The following is an 18,236-nucleotide window of genomic DNA, read 5'->3' as shown; positions in this document are numbered from 1 at the left end:
CAATCCTGTTTGGAACCCTACTTTCAAGGTTACACAAGGTGTCAATGCTGTTGTGATCCTCTTAGAGGAAATCATCTAAATTATAGAAGTTCAGGTTCGGTTTCAAGGAGTCTCATACTAATCAGATAGTTAAAGCATAAACGTGTGAGTGGCAGCTGACAGCTCTAAGGCGGCTCCTGTGTCCAGAAACCAGCCTCAGAACGTTGCCTACATTATCTCCCTCAACCACGGCCATAGTACCTTATAAAAATAAACTTATCATAGGCATTTCATAGAAGCAGGGATGAAGGCCAAGAGAAGAGAGAGACCTTGTCCACCCCCAAGTAGTAAAGCTGGATTCCAACCCAGAAAGTCTCCTAACCACACACTAACTGCATGGATCTGCCTCTTTGTCCTCCCAAGCCCAGAGAGACCACGTAGATAGTGCCAAAGACGAACTCCAACCCCTCAGGAGGGCAGAGACCAAAGGCATCCTTGGGGCACCTGTCTACCTCTCCCACTATTCTCTCCTCATCCTCCTCCTGCTCCTCCTCCTGCTTCTCCTCCTCCTGCTCCTCCTCCTCCTGCTCCTCCTCCTCCTGCTCCTCTTGCTCCTCCTCCTGCTCCTCCTCCTCCTGCTCCTCCTCCTCCTGCTCCTCCTCCTCCTGCGCCTCCTCCCCTCCCTTCTGCTTTCAAAGGCTTCTTCCCAGGATGGATTGGGTGCCAGGAGGACCACAGTCTAGTCCACCAGCTGTCTTTGCCCTGTGTCTTAGTTCAAACATGAGAACTGTACAATGTGAACTTACCAAGCCTTTTTAGTGGTTGTAGACTGGAAATAAAGTCTGTCACATGAGCAGCTTTTAAGACGTACGCCAGTGCCATTGCTCGGAAGCGCCACTTGACTCTGATTCCTCTTCAGACATCAGACTGTTCCATTCTCTACAGCCTCTAGCATTTTGTTCCAGCATGTGTGAAGCTAGAATAAATCTGTTTCTTTTCAGCTGGCTGGTAAAGGCACACAGGTCTCCAGGGCTAGACGTGAACTGGCAGAGATAATTGATCAAGTACCACACTCCAACAACCCATTGTGTAACTGGAGCTCCACAAATAAAATGCAGTGAGTGAAATGCACAGCCCGACTGAGCTTGATGACTCAAGATGGGGGGGGGGGGGTAAAAAGGCTTGGGAGGGGGCAGCAAGATGGCTCAGTGGGTAAAGGCACTTGCCCCCGGGTCTGATGCTGTGAGTTCTGTCCCCAGGGTCCACATGCGGAACAAAAGGCCCAATTCCTGCAAGTCCCTCTGCCTTCCACACATATCACACCCCTATACATTCGTACATGCATGTAATAATTGTCTAATGTTGGCAGTTGGAAGTAGCATTAAACATAAAAATCATGACTGTCAGATATCAGGAAATGTGTCGAACACAGTCCCAGCACAGTGAAGACTGCTGCAGCCTTCTGTGGCTGCTGTAACAAGTTCCAGCAACTCGGTTGCTCCAAGCGACAACAGTGTTCCTCCAGGCCTGGAGGCCAGAAGTCGAAGTGTCAGCATGGCTGTTCAGGGAGGACGTCTCCTTCGCTCTCGCCTGCTGGCCATCAGCATTTCCAGCAGCGATCAGCATTCCTTGGCTCCTGGCCACGTCGAGCCAATCCTCCTTCTTCACATCACACATGTGTCTTTTTTTTTTTTTTTTTTTTGGTTTGTCGAGACAGGGTTTCTCTGTGTAGCTTTGCGCCTTTCCTGGAACTCACTTGGTAGTCCAGGCTGGCCTCGAACTCACAGAGATCCGCCTGGCTCTGCCTCCCGAGTGCTGGGATTAAAGAGGGTTCCTGTCATGGATGCAGGACGCACACAAGTGATCAATAACTTCCCCATCCCAGGAACTTTGATGTTTATATATTCTGGAGATTAGGTTGGGGATATATCTTTAGAGGGCAACGTTCAACTCTCTACATTGCCGTTATCCAAAACCAGTAGTCAAATCAGTCGGATTTGCGGCTCTGCCCACATGAAAACATCCTCCTCTCTGGCCACGCCCCACCCCACTCTCGCCCCACCCCACTTCTCGGCTCATTTGACTGTGCCCACTGCCCAACCAACAGAGAGGGAACAGCCGGGGGGTCAGAAGCTTGTGCTAACCTGCCCAGTGTGGGAGAAGGGCAAAGCAGTCAAGAAATGACCTCCAGCTAAAGCTGGATTCTTGTTGCTGGCCCTCCGGCATAAAATAGACGTCAAATTCACATGGAATTTGATTTGTGAAATCACAGTGATTTCACATCCTGCTTTGATTTTTTTTTTCTAAATCATAGTTTTAAAGCTTCGTGTTGCATGGTGGTTTTCTGGGAATCTGCATCATGCCATCGGCAACAGTTCGAGTCTCCATGGCGAGTTCCTCATGCACCCATTTTACATTTCCTTTCGCTGGGATCCCTTCTCCCCCGAGGAGGAAGAGGAAATTCAGGGTTTGTGCGTGGATTTTACATTCACACACTTCAAATCATGTACTGAAATCCAGTGCTGAGCTTTACTTGTGGGTGAAACAAAACAAGAGGCGAAGTCAAGACTCAATGTCACCCAAAAGTGAAAATTGATCAACCAGAACAACCATGAGTAACACAGGATGACCGCTAGGGGGCACTGGAGTTTAAAAAAAAAAAACCTCCAGAACAAAGTCAAATGGGTAAACATGGATCATTTTATTAACACTGCCAAAAAGGAACTGTTTCTGAAAAATGAAATGCCACTGTTTCTCAGACTTAGCAAGACGATTTCACAAGACACTCCTGAAAAAAAAAGTCATATTCTGGCCGCAGTAGCTAGAAAGTAGCTGACTCACGTGTGCGGAATTGGCCCTAATCTAAGGTCAGTGTGGATGTGATCAGGACACCCGAGGCAGCCCAAGAATGCGTACCAGACTTCAGGCCTGAGATAACACGAGGGTCTTGTAAATGTCAGGTTTGTGGCTCTGCCCAGAGGAAAACATCCCAGTCTCTGGCCACCCCACCCCACCTCTGCTGATACTCAAAAACAAAACAAAACAAAACAAAACAAAACAAAACAAAAAAAAAAAAAGGTCAAGTAGGCATTTTCCTTGTAGCTGACGCAGAGGGACGTGAAGAAAAGTAGCGGCGGAGACCAGACACTCACGCTCTGATTCAGTCCAAAGCAGATGATTTTTTTTTTTCATTAGTCATTTTCAAAACATATATTCACTAAGCTAAAAATAGACTCCTAGCCTAGGAGTTGAACACCCGAGGGCTAGGACAAGGCAAACGGAAACCAGGACAGACATTTCACACAAAGCTCAGCCTATCTATCTACACTTGAGGATGCGCAAAGCTCGCTGCAGGCCGGCCTTTCCTGCCTTTGGAGGCATTGTTCTCACGGAGAACTCCCCAGTGCCTGGGGCCAGGGACACACTTCTGTTCACTGGGTCAGAGCTGTGCTCTGGACAGCATTCCAAACTGCATCGACATCCCAACTGCCCCTTCCTGTGAGGGTGGTGCTATTTGGAACGCGGGTCTTCGCAGATGTCATCAAGTTAGAAGGAGGTCAGGGAGAGTCCTGGTCCCACGTGACTGATGTCTTTCTGAGCAGGGGACACGCCCTGGGGTAACAGAGGCGAAGACTGGAGTGGCATGTCTACAAACCAGGAGCCGCCCGCTGACAGCCCAGCCAGGAGTCAGGAGGGAAGTGCTGACAAAGACTGCTTGCAAGCCTCCGGAGACATCCCCTCCCGGGTCTTGATCCAGACTCTGGGACTGTGAGAACTTAGGGTTCTGTTGTTAAGCCGCCCAGCTTGTGGGATTTGTTCTGGCAGCCCCAGAACGCTGTCCACCCAAGTCAGAAAAGGTCAATGGAACTGAAGAACGCCTGCAAAGAGACACTTAACTAACCCAAGGTCCCTGGGAATTCTCTCTGTGCTTGTCTCCCGGTCTCCCCCTCCTCTCTATTCAACCCCAGTTATTTTTAACAGAGAGCATTGCTTTTATTTCTCTCCAAGTGAACCGCTCATGGTGATTTCTGGAGCCACGTGAGTTACTTTGCAGGTCTCCTTAAGACCTAAGCACCACACAGTCTGGTGGGCATTTCAGACGACTGTGTTCCCTTGAGTCACCCAAAGTATTTGCTGTATTTTTTTTTTCTTGTTCTTCACGGTGGCAAAAAGGGGGAAATAAGAGAAAGGTATTTGGACAGTGGATATAGGTCATTTCCTAACAAGTGTGTGGTTCCAGGTTCAATCTGTTATACAGGAAAAAAGGAGGAGGTGGTGGAGGAGGAGAGGGTAGGGAGGAAGGGAGAGGGGGAGGGAGGGAGGGAAGGAGGGAAGGAGGGAGGGGAAAAGTAGAAAAAGACGAAAGAGCTCTGAGAATGCAGAGAAGAGGTGTTTCCTCTCTCAGTCACACAGCCTTACAGTGGGTGAACAGAGCTCGGGAGGCCGGTTCTCCAGCTCCCTATATCACACAACTATGTTCTAGTCTTAATTTCCCCTTACAAGAATGAATAAATGTTCCCAAACGACCGCCAATAAGAAGCTGCTTCTGGGAGATCTTTTGTGTACGATAACACGCCACCTGAGGACTTTGGTCGATGATAGATGGCAGGCGGATGGAACGGGGGTCCCGGAAGACTCAGCAGAGCTGAAAAATTCCTCATCTGGTGTTGTTAGTGGGTTACAACTGCCCACAGCACACGGCAGTTAGGGATGCACCGCTGTAATTTAGAAACTGACGACTGTACCGTATAGCCTATGTGTGAAGTAGACGATACCATCCAGGGTTACAGACATGAATCTGCAGCCTTCATGGAAGGGCAAACCTGCTATCCTGACAATGAATTTCCTAGAATGCATTTAGGTACATAGCTTAGACAGAAATGTCTCTGGCTTCCGAGAATTGATAGATTTCAAACAGCATAGTCTGAGGACATGGCCATGCTCACGTGTTCCACTACGTACAAGAATTTCTCTTTCTGCCTATTCCGTTCTGTGGAAAAACCACTCCACCCTCAGAGCAATTGGAAGGAGCAGGCGCAGCAGAGCTAAGACTTGTCCCCTCGTGTCCTGGCTCCACCTGTCCCTGATACAGGGAAGTCCTTAGCCAATTTATCTAGGCTTATCTCTGCACCATGGTCACTCAGAACTTCTTTTTTTTTTTTTTTTTTTTTTTTTTTTTTTTTTTTTTTTTGGTTTTTCGAGACAGGGTTTCTCTGTGCAGCTTTGCGCCTTTCCTGGGACTCACTTGGTAGCCCAGGCTGGCCTCGAACTCACAGAGATCCGCCTGGCTCTGCCTCCCGAGTGCTGGGATTAAAGGCGTGCGCCACCACCGCCCGGCCACTCAGAACTTCTTAATTGGTGCTCAGCGTTCTCTCTGCCAGAGGCATGCTGTCTCCCATTGGAGTCCTGCCTTGGGGGTCTGACCCAAACGAGAACAATATCCCTGGTACAGTCTCTCCAGATAGTAGAGTCCCTTGTCCTTGTATGCTTCTGCAGAGTTGCAACACACTTGCGTTCCTAAACGCACTAAACAAAATTCAGGAGAAACTAAAGAAAATCATAGGAATATAAGCCCATGTGGAGTTTTCCCACAACTCTGCCATTTCTCATCCAAACTCCACACACAATTCAGACAGTAAAAATCTCTATGAAAAGTGTCATCTCACCTCCACTACCAAGCACACACCCTACACAATTCACCCCGTGTGATCAAAGGCATTTGTGACCTAGGGCCTAGTCTCCTGATGAGTGGCAGATGATCAGGTACTCCACATGTCATCGAGCTTGGGGCTTTGAAAGGCAGCTTTGGGGAGTGGTTCAGCCCCATACAATCCCATAGAATGGAGTCATTACTGGAGCTATAACCACAGAATAGACATGACACTCGGGCAAGATGAATCAGAGACACATCACAGTCTCTGTTGATCTCAGGGAACGCAAACTCCCGGCAAGATTGATGATGCAGGATGAGGCCAGATAAGGATGCAAGGAACAGGAGAGAATCACTACCAACAGGGAGAAGAGAGGAGTTAAGAAACCTGTGGGGCTGGAGCTAGACAATTGCTAGAAAGTAGAAAAGACGTGTGTGGGAGCTGCACGTCCTGGGAATAAGGAAGGCAGGAACTCTCATGAGAAACGGTTGTGTTGGGGGTCATCCAGATGGCACACAGGTAAAGACTTTTGCCACCAAGTCTGACAATCTGAGTTTGATCCCCAGAACCTGCATGATGGAAGGAGAGAACTCTTGCAAGTTGTCCCCTGGTTTTCATATGACCACCACAACACCCTTGCACACCCTTGCGCCACCTACACATATTAAAATCAATAAATGTTTAAAAAAATTAAAGATGGATGTGCAGGTCCAAAGAACATGGGAAATCCCTCAGTTGATGGTGAATTAAGAAGGAAGGCCAGCAGACGAAGTATGATAATAGTCAACGCTGCTCAGGTTAGACCCGGCTCAGGTTAGACCCAACACATGCTGAACACTTTGAATGCATCTTCTTGTGGAATCCTCCAAATACTGTATCATAGGAAGATTCTGTGAACCACGTTTCAGAAAAGAGCTAGCAAACCTAAACACATGAAGGAAATAACCCAAAGATGGACAAAATCAAAATTGGAACTCAAGTCTCAGCTGTGGTAGCCAGAGTACTTAGTGTGAGCATACACACACACACACACACACACACACACACACACACACAGCCACCACCACTTAATTGAATTGGAGGTGTCAGGACCTAGTCACCAGAATCTCACACATAGTGAGGGTGAAGGGATACAAGAAGCATCACAAACCATGGAATTCTCAACAGAGCACATACATAACATAACAGAGCATAACAGACAGGAAGTGACCGTGGGTTGTTGATAGAATGCACATACCCAGCCCAGTGGAGGAAATTTGGTCAAAGGGAAGATGGGAGAGCCCACAGAAGGGACTTCAGAAAGAATGGGGACAGAAAACGGATATGCCCCAAGGAATAAAGGAGTAAGAGTACAGGAGTCCCCAGGAAAGCAGGGGTGACAGCTGAGGGTGGCAGAACTCCAGTGATGCTGGGAGGCAGGGGTGCGCAGGGATGCACAGGCCCAGTACCACTCACCAGCACCCAGGGTCCCTCAAGAGTCCTGCTGTTTCCCTGTCCCTGAAGATGCCAGGACACTGCCGGGGGACAGTGTGTGGGTATCAGGCAGAAGAGGAATGCAGGGGCCACAGACTCAGGGAAGAAGGGAGGAGCATTGATCCCCACTGCTGGTGACCTGGGACTGCCAAACCTCACAGGAAAATTAGCCGCTCTAGGAAGTTTACCCTGGTGCAGCAGGAGAGGTAAACAATGTGCCCGGAGTACATTCCTCTTTTCCCTGGAAAATCCAAAACAGAACCATTTGCTTGGAGTGTGGTTGAACACGCTGCTTATTTGGAATAGGTAGGACAAGGCACTCCCCCGAAAGAGCAAGACCTAGTAATTACAATGTCAAAAGCCTCAAACTGTACCCACAGCCCCCTGGGTAAGGTGGGAAGTAATGTGGCAGCCGCATGAGTCATCTCAGGATCACTGCTTTTGGTCTGTTCTTCTGTCTCCTGCCTGTCTCTTTGGTCAGATTTCTACTTGGGAACCGTCTCACACACCCAGCCACTAACTGTATGCCACAGGCCTTCCCAATCATCTTGTACTCCCGCCGCCGCGCCTGGCCCTGCTAGGCTGGAACATGGTAAAACGGTTTGGGAGCGTGGTTTGAAGGTTCCAGGAAAGGGCCTTGTAAAAGTCTCCAAGGAAAATGCTCTTAAATTAGATGCCATTCCCCTACTCTGTTCCGTTCTCCTGGGTGGCTCTTTAAAGTTGAAAACAACCACTACATGTTAGCACCACTAACATTGTAATAGACCAGTCATTCCTCTTGGACATTCTTCGCTTTTCCTTCCTTTTCCTTTCTTTCTTTCTTTCTTTCTTTTTCTTTCTTTCTTTCTTTCTTTCTTTCTTTCTTTCTTTCTTTCTTTCTTTCTTTCTTTCTTCCTTCCTTCCTTCCTTTCTTTCTTTCTTTCTTCCTTCTTCTTCTTCTTCTTCTTCTTCTTCTTCTTCTTCTTCTTCTTCTTCTTCTCCTTCTCCTTGTCCTCCTCCTCCTCCTCCTCCTCCTCCTCCTCCTCCTCCTCCTCCTCCTCCTCCTTCCCCTTCTCCTTCTCCTTCTTCTTCTTCTTTTGTTACTTGTTTGTTTTCATTTTTTTCTGGGACATCCCTGGCCCCAGGTTTGAAAAAAAGGAGGCGATGCAATAAAGATTCGCCCAAGTAAGCAGTCTATTTTTGGAGGTGGTCCATCTCAGCAGATGGTTCTGGGTAACTGAGGGGGATTCCAGAGTTCTAAGACAGCCTTGACCCCAAGGAACGACAGTAGGTTACTCTTATCTCTGTGTTTGATACAGGCCCACGCTATCTCTCATAAGGAGTACGGTCACCTTGAGCCACTGCAGCAAACTATGACCCTGACAAATTGTCTTCTATTATTATTGAAAGTGTCAAGTGTAGACAACAGAATGAAGGAAGAGACTGTTAGTCTCTGTGCCCATTATCCAGTTTCAGTAGTCAGCAAACATCCACTGACTGTGATAACTGTATTCAGTAGATATGGGAAGGAATAAAGGGATGGAAAGAGGAGGGAGAGAGGGAGGGAGGGAGAGAGGGAGGGAGGGAGGGAGGGAGGGAGAGGGGGAGAGGGGGAGAGAGGGAGGGAGGGAGGGAGGGAGGGAGGGAGGGAGAGAGGGAGAGAGGGAGAGGGAGGGAGGGAGGGAGGGAGAGGGAGGGAGGGAGGGAGGGAGGGAGGGAGAGGGGGAGGGAGGGAGGGAGGGAGGGAGGGAGGGAGGGAGGGAGGGAGAGAAAGGGAAAGGGGAGGGAAGAAGAGTGAAGTTCATTGCAAGCCAGAGCACGTTCCCTGTTCCCTCCATGTTTGTCCTCATGTTTCATCCCACACTGAAATAGTTTTTATTACAAATTACATGCTCTTCGTTTGGCAACACTCCTCTAGAGTAATCATTTCAATTAAGATTTCAGAGAAATCATTAGGAGCCTCATTACCAGGCAATCTGTTTCATTGTAAGTTATTCTGAATGTGACTCTAACACCAGACTGATGATTTATGCCAAGATCCCATTTTGCTTGTTGGGGTTTTAACCTCATGCAGCAAATTCCAGTAAGAAGCTTAGAGGTTTCCAAGCCGAAGAAATGATGGCAGTGGTGGGAAGGGCGAGGGGCAGAGGGAGGGAAATACATGTCCCATAGATTTCAGAAAACTCCAGCCAAGTCAGGGGATGGACATGGCAGACTGTTGAAAGACAAAGACCTGTGAAGAGTCATTTTAGGATGAATGAATGGAGACAATTCTAGGGCAGCCTAAGGTGTCAGAACTGACCTCTGTTTGGAGTCAGGGAGCATGGGTTTCCTCCTCCCCAAACGTCTCCTCCTCCTCTACTTCTTCTTCCTCCTTCCTTCATTCCACTCCCTCCTTCCTTCCTTTATTGCCTTGTTTTAAGAGCATGCCCTGACTTAAGAAGAACAAATTACCATTTACGTTAGCCCATGCTTTACAGAGTTTCAATGGGGTCATTAGAAGGTGAAAATGAAAGTGAAAAATAGAAGCAGGAAGCCCTAATTTTAGCTCATGGTCTTACCTTGTCATTTATGACCAGAGTCGTGAAACCATGCATTATGGGATCTGGCGAACTCAAATGACCAACCCAAAATACTGTCCACGTCTACAGCTACAAACATAGGTTTTACAAGGCATTGCTCAAGGCCAATGAAACCTTGGCCAGCAAGGTCTCCACCTCCCCATGGAATTCTCCCTAAAGTAAATGCTTATGGTAGATCTCTCTACAATGAATGCAGACCCTGGGAAGATGGATGGAAAGTCTACCCCACCTCTTTCTTTCTCTCTCTCTCTCTCTCTTCACCACCACCCCCTGCACCTCTCTCTACCTCATTATTGTTGTCTCAACATGTAAGCTCTCAGTTTCTGCTCCAGTGCCATGCCTGCCTGCCTGCCACCATGCTGGCCACCGTGATTGTCATGGGCTCACCCTCTGAAACTGTGAGACCCCATAAACTCTTTGTTCTATAAGTTGCCACAGTCATGGTGTCTTGACACAGCAATAGAAAAGTAACTAAGACACATGTGCACTCACCCACACTGATAAGTACATATTAAAAACACATACACACTACACACAATAATCACACACACACACACACACACACACACACACACACACACACACACACACCCTTGTTTGTAAGAGTAAGCGAAAAGGTCACTCTCCCCAGAGACCATGGCTTGGGATGTGTGGTTTTTCAGAGACTGTAAGTTCCAGGATGACTTTTCTTCAGTTCTCAAGCAAAGAGAAGACTGGATGGTTTTCCCAAGGTCAGAAGTTACCAGGAGCCACTAAACCACATCAGGGGTTGGTTGGCCTCTGCTCTCATGGATTAAAATCTAGATTGTGTGAACATGGGAAATCCATTCTTTGACCTAGAAAAAGGAACACCTGTGTCACAGACCCCTATAAAGATGGAATGCTTTGATACTCTTAAAATGCCTGATTTAAGGACTACATCACAATGTTAGCATGCTCCTTCCAAAAATACTATCATTTCAAGCATCAAGGAATCTGGGAAGCTTGCCTTTCTGGAACAAAAGTTAATAGCTGAATCCAAAATATTTCCCACCATAACTCATTACTCATCAAAGCATGACAGGCTTACGCGTTTGAGTGAGTACCACCAGACATACTCAGGAGCTAGAAGTATTACATAGTCTATTGTGTTCATTTATATCTCTCCCATATTTGGTCTGAGTTACTTATAACTAAAAGAAATGGCATCAGTTAAACCAAGTTAAGAAACTGATGTCTTTACAAAGTTTATGTTGCTAATTAAATTAAGGTTTGTAGCGGATCAAGGACAAATACTGAGTTCAAAAAAATGTTCCCTTTGATCCCAGGCTTCTGTACTTCAAAGGCTAACTGGAAGGCTCTTGCAGGATGCGGGTAGTACTCCTTTCTCCACTGTGCAGGGCTCCTGGCACAAGGAAGACAAGGACCCTGGAGATTTCTGTGGCAGAGCCGGGGGATAACTTCAGTGACGGGCCTGCCCAGGCCAGGCTCTGACGTCAGATGACTCAGGAGGGTGATGAGTCAGAAGATGCAGCTTTGGGAGCTGATTCTGCCACGGCTCACCTTTCATGAGAACATCATTTGATGTCCGTTCTTCATAGGAATGAGACTGTGACGGCTAACCTACCTGTCTTGAAGCTTTGATACGAAGGTGATGCATGGAGTTTAAATACACTGAAAAAGACCCTGAAATAGAACTCGGGGGAGGGGGGCTCAAGTCATTTGCTTTGTCTCCTGGGAATAAATAACATATGCTTGTATCCCCCATGTTTTGTACACAGGATATACTCCGTAACTCTGAGTGGAGGAAAGAGAGAAGATTGTGCTGAGGGACAGGCCCAGGGACTCTCTGCAGACAATATTCATCTTCCCTTCCTCTGGAATTAAGCCCCCTCATGCTATTGCAGCTCTGTCTCCACTTGAGCCTATGCTGGATGTGACATCCTGGCAGGAGAAAAGATATTTGATAAAGACACTCCCTTTTACTATCAAACCATTGAGTGAATGGCCCCAAGGGACTGAAATTTCCCCAGGAGTCTCATGCTGGCGGGAGGAAAAGGCTGAAGTCTGGTGCCGAAGGAGGAGCTGGTCTCCCTGGAAGAGACAAACCATCAGACTGCCTTTCAGGATCTTGAAGCTGAAATAGTGATGACCAGGGGCACATCTTGACAAGACTGGCTTAGATAGGAATACCTCATGTTAAACCTAAACCTCATGTCAGGACCCTGAAAGATGAATGTGAGGAGTCACTAAACCTCCTTCCTCTTCTCAGCATGGCTGTACTGTAAGCCTCCCGTCTCTGCTTTTCCCTCTTCCCTGTGTTTTCCGTTTGTCCGTTGAGGATGAAGGGGCAAGCCTACCTTTAATAACGGGCTCTCAGGGTCAGCAGAGAGTAACATGTCCATGACTCAGGCAACAGGAGCAGCAGGGAAGGAGAAGGCAACTGGGAATGGATGAAGGAAGGGTTATCCGTCAGCCCAGGCAAGAATCCTGGCAACCGTGAGGAGGGAAAACGATTTCCTGCAACGGCTTCGTGTGGGAGTGTGTCTCATGCCAGCTCACTGCATCCCATACTGTTGAGCAAAGGCTCTCAACATCTCCCTTGGTCCACATTTACCTCCCACTGGGCTGGACATTTATCTATTTCCACACTTTTGTAAGTCTAGATGTCAAAGTCAACTTATCAGTGAAACACAACATCAAGTCATCCTGAATGCTAACAAAAGACAGTTAGGGATACTGGAGAACCCCAGCCCCTGATGGATGATAAAGACAGAATGCATAAGGATTGAACTCAGCATCCATTTAGAGATGTTCTCAAAGCCAGCCTGTACCAGTGGACGGTTTGTTCTGACCTTTGGGCAAAGTTATTTTGTTCCTGTTTTGTTTTGTTTTTCCCACTTTGAGATAAGTGAGGAGCTGATGTTAGAGAGCAGGCTTGTTAGAGCAGGACACCGATGGAATCCCCTTGTGGGCGCCACCTTTTGGGACCGCAAGCTCCACTGCAGTCCCCAGCCTCAGATGGCTGTTTCTTCCTCTGATGCTGAGCTGGTTTCTGGCCAACAGCTACAGGGAATCCACCCTTGGCAGAGGACTGAGTCACTCAGGTACTGAGATGGAGCCGCTTTCGAAATGCCCATTATCACCGAGGATGTGTGAGGCTAAAAGTACAGGCGACAGGTGTGACCTAATGTAGCTCCAAACAGAAGCTCACGCGCTTCTCTCACTTGACAAGAAGTTTAGAGACAGGTAAACAGGGCTGTGCGGCTCTCTGCAGTCATCCCTGCCTTAGAAGACAGTGGTGGTGTAATAACAAAGACCAGAACCTTGGCCACATCTCCCTGAGATTAAGTCCTGTGTTCCTGGGTTATAAAGATGCCACGAGTTGTCTACCACCCCAGCCTCAGTTCCTCCTCTGTCAACTAGACAGAATAATACCTCCCTTGTGGCCTTGCTGTTAGCATTAATTGGCTAAGTCAACCAAGTGCTTATCTAGAACGCGGCATGGAATGAGGACTGTATGAATGTTAGTTCTTACAATTTTTAACCTATTTGAAGTGTCTTCTTAGCATTATAAGACAGTTCCCAAGCAGCAACCTTTCATGGGGCACATGGCGATGGGCATACCCAGAAACAAAGGAAGGGACAGGACAGAACTGGTGAGAAGTAATGGTGGCCTGAGCTTCCGGGCGTTCCTCTCTTTAACAGGAAAATAGTCTTCCCCAGATCTCCATCCCTCACTGATGGATCCTTAGACTGGTTCACATGGTAATTCCCAAGCTGACCCTTGGCATGCGGATGCAATTATCACAGTTTTAGACTCTATGTGCTATCTAGTATGATAGCCACCAGCCATATAAAGTATTTTCTATTTTATAAGAGAGTGTGTGTGTGTGCCTACAATGAAGGTGTTTGCTTGTTTGTTTGTGTTTGAAGATGAGTTATTTTTAATGAAGCTTTATTTTTATTTCATGTGTGTGGATGTTTTGCCTGAATGTATTCATGTTCACCACATGTGTACAGTGTCCATGGAGGCCAGAAGAGGGTGTTAGATCCCCTGGAACTGGAGTGACAGATGCTTATGAGCTGCCATAGAGGTGCTGAGAGCTGAACCTGGGTCTTCTGCATAGCAAGTATTCTTGTCTGCCTAGTTATCTCTCTCCAGCCTGAAATTTCTCTTTTAAACTAATTAAAATTAGGTTTTCAGTTGCTCAGTAACAAAGGCCAAATGTTAAGGGCTCATTAGCTCATAAAGCTGGTATTCACTGTCAGGGATGTTAGACATGTAGACTGATAACTACCATGACAAAATGCTGAGGTGAACAGAGCTGCAATCAGATTCACTCCTGGGGCTGGATGAGGACTGAACTCTCCAATACCACACTTTCCTGTGGTATCTGGACAAAATGGAGGATATGTTTACAAACCAGAGGAGGAGGTAGCCTGGGAGCTGGGAATCAAGAAGGAAGAAATAGCAGAAGAGAAGACCAGTGTTGTAGTTTGTATCTTAAATGTCACTCAAAGGTCTGTGTTGCCTTTCCATGGTACCATTGGGAGGTGGCAGCACCTTTAAGAGGCAAGGCTGTGTGGGGGGCGATCTTCAGGTCATTGACAGTCTGACCTCTGGGGACAGCACAAGATCCCAGTCTTTTGTCTGTGGTTTGCTTCCTGGTCAGAGGTGAGCAGCTTTTTTCTACCACAAGCTCCCTGTATGAGGTATTACCTTGACCCAGCCCGGAAAAAGAACCAGGCTAAATCAATTACAGACTGAGACCTCCAAAAGGATACATGGAAACAAAGCTTTTCTCTCTCTCTCCGGTAATTGTATTGGGTAGTAAAGCCAATGCCTGTGAGAACAGAGGGTGTGATGTTTGTGAAATCAGTGGATGTGATGCTTGTGCGGACATTGAGTACAATGCTTGTGTGAACAGTGGGTGTGATGCTGTGAGAACATTGAGTGTGATGTTTGTGAAATCAGTGGGTGTGATGCTTGTGCGGACATTGAGTACAATGCTTGTGTGAACAGTGGGTGTGATGCTGTGAGAACATTGAGTGTGATGTTTGTGAAATCAGTGGGTGTGATGCTTGTGCGGACATTGAGTACAATGCTTGTGTGAACAGTGGGTGTGATGCTGTGAGAACATTGAGTGTGATGTTTGTGAAATCAGTGGGTGTGATGCTTGTGCGGACATTGAGTACAATGCTTGTGTGAACAGTGGGTGTGATGCTGTGAGAACATTGAGTGTGATGCTTGTGAGGACATTGAGTGTGAACACAGCCTGCAAATAAGAAGGCCAGAGGAGTGGAGGATATATCTCTGGACTTACATTTACCAAGCTGGCCTCTGCCTCTGCGGCATTTCTACACATGAAGCCAGCTGACCTAATTGGGGGAGGGGGCGGTAATCAGGAAGAAATGATTAAGATCCCTTCCACCCAAATCTGTTTTAGTAACTCAAGGGGGAAAGTGATGCTTTTTCCTGCCTACACCCTGGCCCTAACGTGGTAATAAGATTCTGCAAGTTACCATGTTGACCATTTTTATGACTGTCCCATAAAATTTAGCAATAAAACCCACTTTCTGCCTCACATAATCACTGTGAGGTACAGTCCATCATGTGCCAAAGCCCCAGGGAAGGATTACAGATCTGCCCACACAGTGCAGCAATGGGAACATCATCATCTTACCCAAAGGCCCTCAGCAGCAGTCAAAGTCCCCAGAGCACCTCAAATGTGTGACATGTCGGTTGGCGGCGGCGGCTCCGCAGCTGGAACAGCTATAATGGGTGATGTGCAGTTGTGTACAACCGCATGTGGGGCACAAGTGAAGGTTAGGATTGTGCCCAGACATCCTAGTGCCAAAGGATGGCAGGCACTCCACCACATTTTCTTATCACAAATATAGAGAAGCAAATCTTTTGGAGATGAGTCAGGATAATGGTGCTTGAAGGCATGCACACATCAAAATCACCTGGAAAGCTTCAATGCACATCTGTCATTCCAGCATGTGGCACTCGGGAGCCAGGATCAGACAGAGGATTGTGAGTTCAAGGCCAGCCTGGAACACATAGTGAGTTCCAGGCTAACCTGGATTACATAGAAAACTGTGTCTCCAAAATAAAAGGAAAGACTACTGAACAGTCAGGATATGACAGCAGATTGTTCCTGCCAGCTCAGGAGCACTGCTTTGAATGAATCTCTTCCCAACTCCATATTTCAAAAACATCATTTGGAATCTTGAAGTCAGACCTGCAAGAGAACTTAAACCAATCAGAACTATATGGCGTTTGTTCCCGGAAGAACTAGTTACTGAGCTTTTATCAGAACACCACCAGCTGCTCCCCATCCTCAGTGTCTCTGACTCAATAAATCTTACATGGAGATTTTCATTTCTATGAAGTTGCTGGGCAATACTGATTCTGCTATTTTGGAAACCACATCTTGAAAATCACTTGGAAGAACGTTTGTCAGAACCTTGAGTCAGAGAATTGATTCTTCTCTCCTAACTAAATTGTGAGCCACCATCAACAAGGAGCATGCTAAATGCGGCAGGGGGGAGGGGGAGTTGTCCAAGAATGTTACAGATGATCAGATATTGTAGCATGAATCTTAAAAGTTTTTATTAATAAGATCAAACCTGAGGCCAGTTATTGGGGTGAAATGCTGGATGGTCAGAGAGACAGAACAAGCCACAGCTAACCTCACCTGGCCAACTTCTCAGCTGGTCTTGTTTCCTCAGACTGGAAGCCTCTGTGTCCTCATATCTGAATAGCTCTCAGCTGAGCTGTGCTGCTAGAAGCCTGAAAGCTTAACCAGCCAAATGCCTAACCAGCCAAATGCTGCTAGTTTCTGGTCCTCACGCCTTATATACCTTTCTGCTTTCTACTACCACTCCCTGGGATTAAAGGCTCGCTTTCTGGGATTAAAGGCATGTGTCACCATGCCTGGCCATTTCCAATGTGGCCTTGAACTCACAGAGATCCAGAGGGATTTCTACTTCTGGAGTGCTAGGATTAAAGGCGTGTGTGCCACCATTTTCTAGCCTTTGTATCTAGTGGCTGTTCTGTCTCTGACCACAGATAAGTTTATTAGGGTGTACAACATTTTGGGGGACATAATACCACCACAAGATATCAAATTGATGCTACTAGGAGCTAAGGCATACGGAATACTGACTAATAGGCCAGCTACTGTTGGATGCACTCTGGGCATTGACTCATCGAACCTCACAGCATCTCTGGACTGCAGGTCCTCTGATATAGTTTCGGCTAAAGCAAAGAGCAGTTCCATGACTGACCTGTCCAAGTTTGTGAGGAGAGTTGTCAAAATACAAACATAGGCACTGTAGTTCCAAGACCAATAAATTTAACCACTGCACCACAAATCACAGATGAGATCTGACTGTGTCCTGTCGAATGTTAATCTAGGGCCAGTTCCTTTAAGGGAGGCCGACGGGCTAGAGAGATGGCTCAGCATTTAAGATCTCCGTACTGCGCAATCATGAGAATAGGAATTTGGGTCAGAGCACCAAAGTAAAAAACTGGGCATCCTGTACACACCTGTAACTCTAGCGCCAAATGAGGACCATGTCAGCTTCCAGCTTTGCTGTGAAAATACAAGCCTTGGGGTTCAGGGAAAGATCCTGCCTCAAAGGAATAGGTGGTAGGTGATAAAGGGGAACACTCAACCACCCATTCTGGTTCTATACACACACACTCACACACACACACATACACACACACACACACACATACACACACACACACTCCCAGCTCCACACACATGTATAATACACAAATAAATAAATCTTAAAAAAATAAAAATAGAAGTTCAAAGAAAATCCTAAATGAAAATTTGAATTGTCTCTCCCCAGTTAATGTTCATAACTTCAAGAAAAAATAGACAGAGAACTTTTAAATTCCTGACATTGCCCTCCCTCATGAATATTCAGAAAACTATAGCACTAGTTAATGACCCCTAGATCTGGAGTCGGTAAGTTTTCTGTAAAGAACATGATAATGAAGTTTTAGGCTTTGTAGGTCATGTAACTCTGATTCAAGCACTCAGCTCTGCCTTTGGAGGTTGGAAACAGTCAGACACAACACATGAAAATGAGTGTGACCATGTCTCAGAAACACTCTGTTTGCAGAAGTGAGCATTGGGCCCTAGTCAGCTGTAGACTATAATTTGAGAGTCTGTCTTAGAGTCATCTAGACTTTTAAAAAGGCTTGCTCATTCTTATTTTCTGTGCATGAGTGTTTTGCCTGTGTGTATGTATGTGTATCACATGAGTACAGTGCCTATGGAAGCCAGAAGGGAGCATCAGACACCTGGAACTGAAGTCATGGATTTTTGGGAACCACTCTGTGGGTACAGCAAACTCAAACCCTGGTCCTCTGGAAGAGTAGCCAGTGCTCTTAAGTACTGATCCATTTCTCCACCCTAGATAATATTTTTTATTCCTATATAACTAGAAGAAACTAGACCTTCATTAAAGTGGGCAATAGGATCCTGGGGGTAGGGTGTAGTGGTTGAGTGCTTGCCTAGTACATGAAAGGCCCTGAGTTCAATCCCCAATACTGTCAAAGGTAGTG

General features: G+C 46.8%; 1 long non-coding RNA gene across 3 annotated transcripts in view; it reads left to right on the top strand.

The window, feature by feature from the left end:
• The window catches only part of LOC128113399 (uncharacterized), a 37,173-nt gene extending 20,137 nt beyond the window's left edge, over window positions 1–17,036 (top strand). Inside the window, exons 3-5 of one of the 3 annotated variants that reach the window (XR_008219434.1) lie at window positions 981–1,096; window positions 10,972–11,294; window positions 11,425–17,036. This is a non-coding gene — a long non-coding RNA (uncharacterized LOC128113399). Of the gene's footprint in view, window positions 1–980; window positions 1,097–1,386; window positions 1,673–3,581; window positions 4,123–10,971; window positions 11,295–11,424 lie in introns of those variants that run through there. The other 2 variants (XR_008219435.1, XR_008219436.1) reach the window with 2 other exon arrangements.
• Window positions 17,037–18,236: the final 1,200 nt, after the last annotated feature.

The sequence above is a fragment of the Peromyscus californicus genome, unplaced genomic scaffold, assembly GCF_007827085.1.
Source record: "Peromyscus californicus insignis strain IS unplaced genomic scaffold, ASM782708v3 Scaffold_18__1_contigs__length_77618521, whole genome shotgun sequence".
NCBI classification, from domain to species: domain Eukaryota; kingdom Metazoa; phylum Chordata; class Mammalia; order Rodentia; family Cricetidae; genus Peromyscus; species Peromyscus californicus.
The sequence above is the reverse complement of the archived record's forward strand: the minus strand, read 5'-3'. Positions and strand labels throughout refer to the sequence as shown.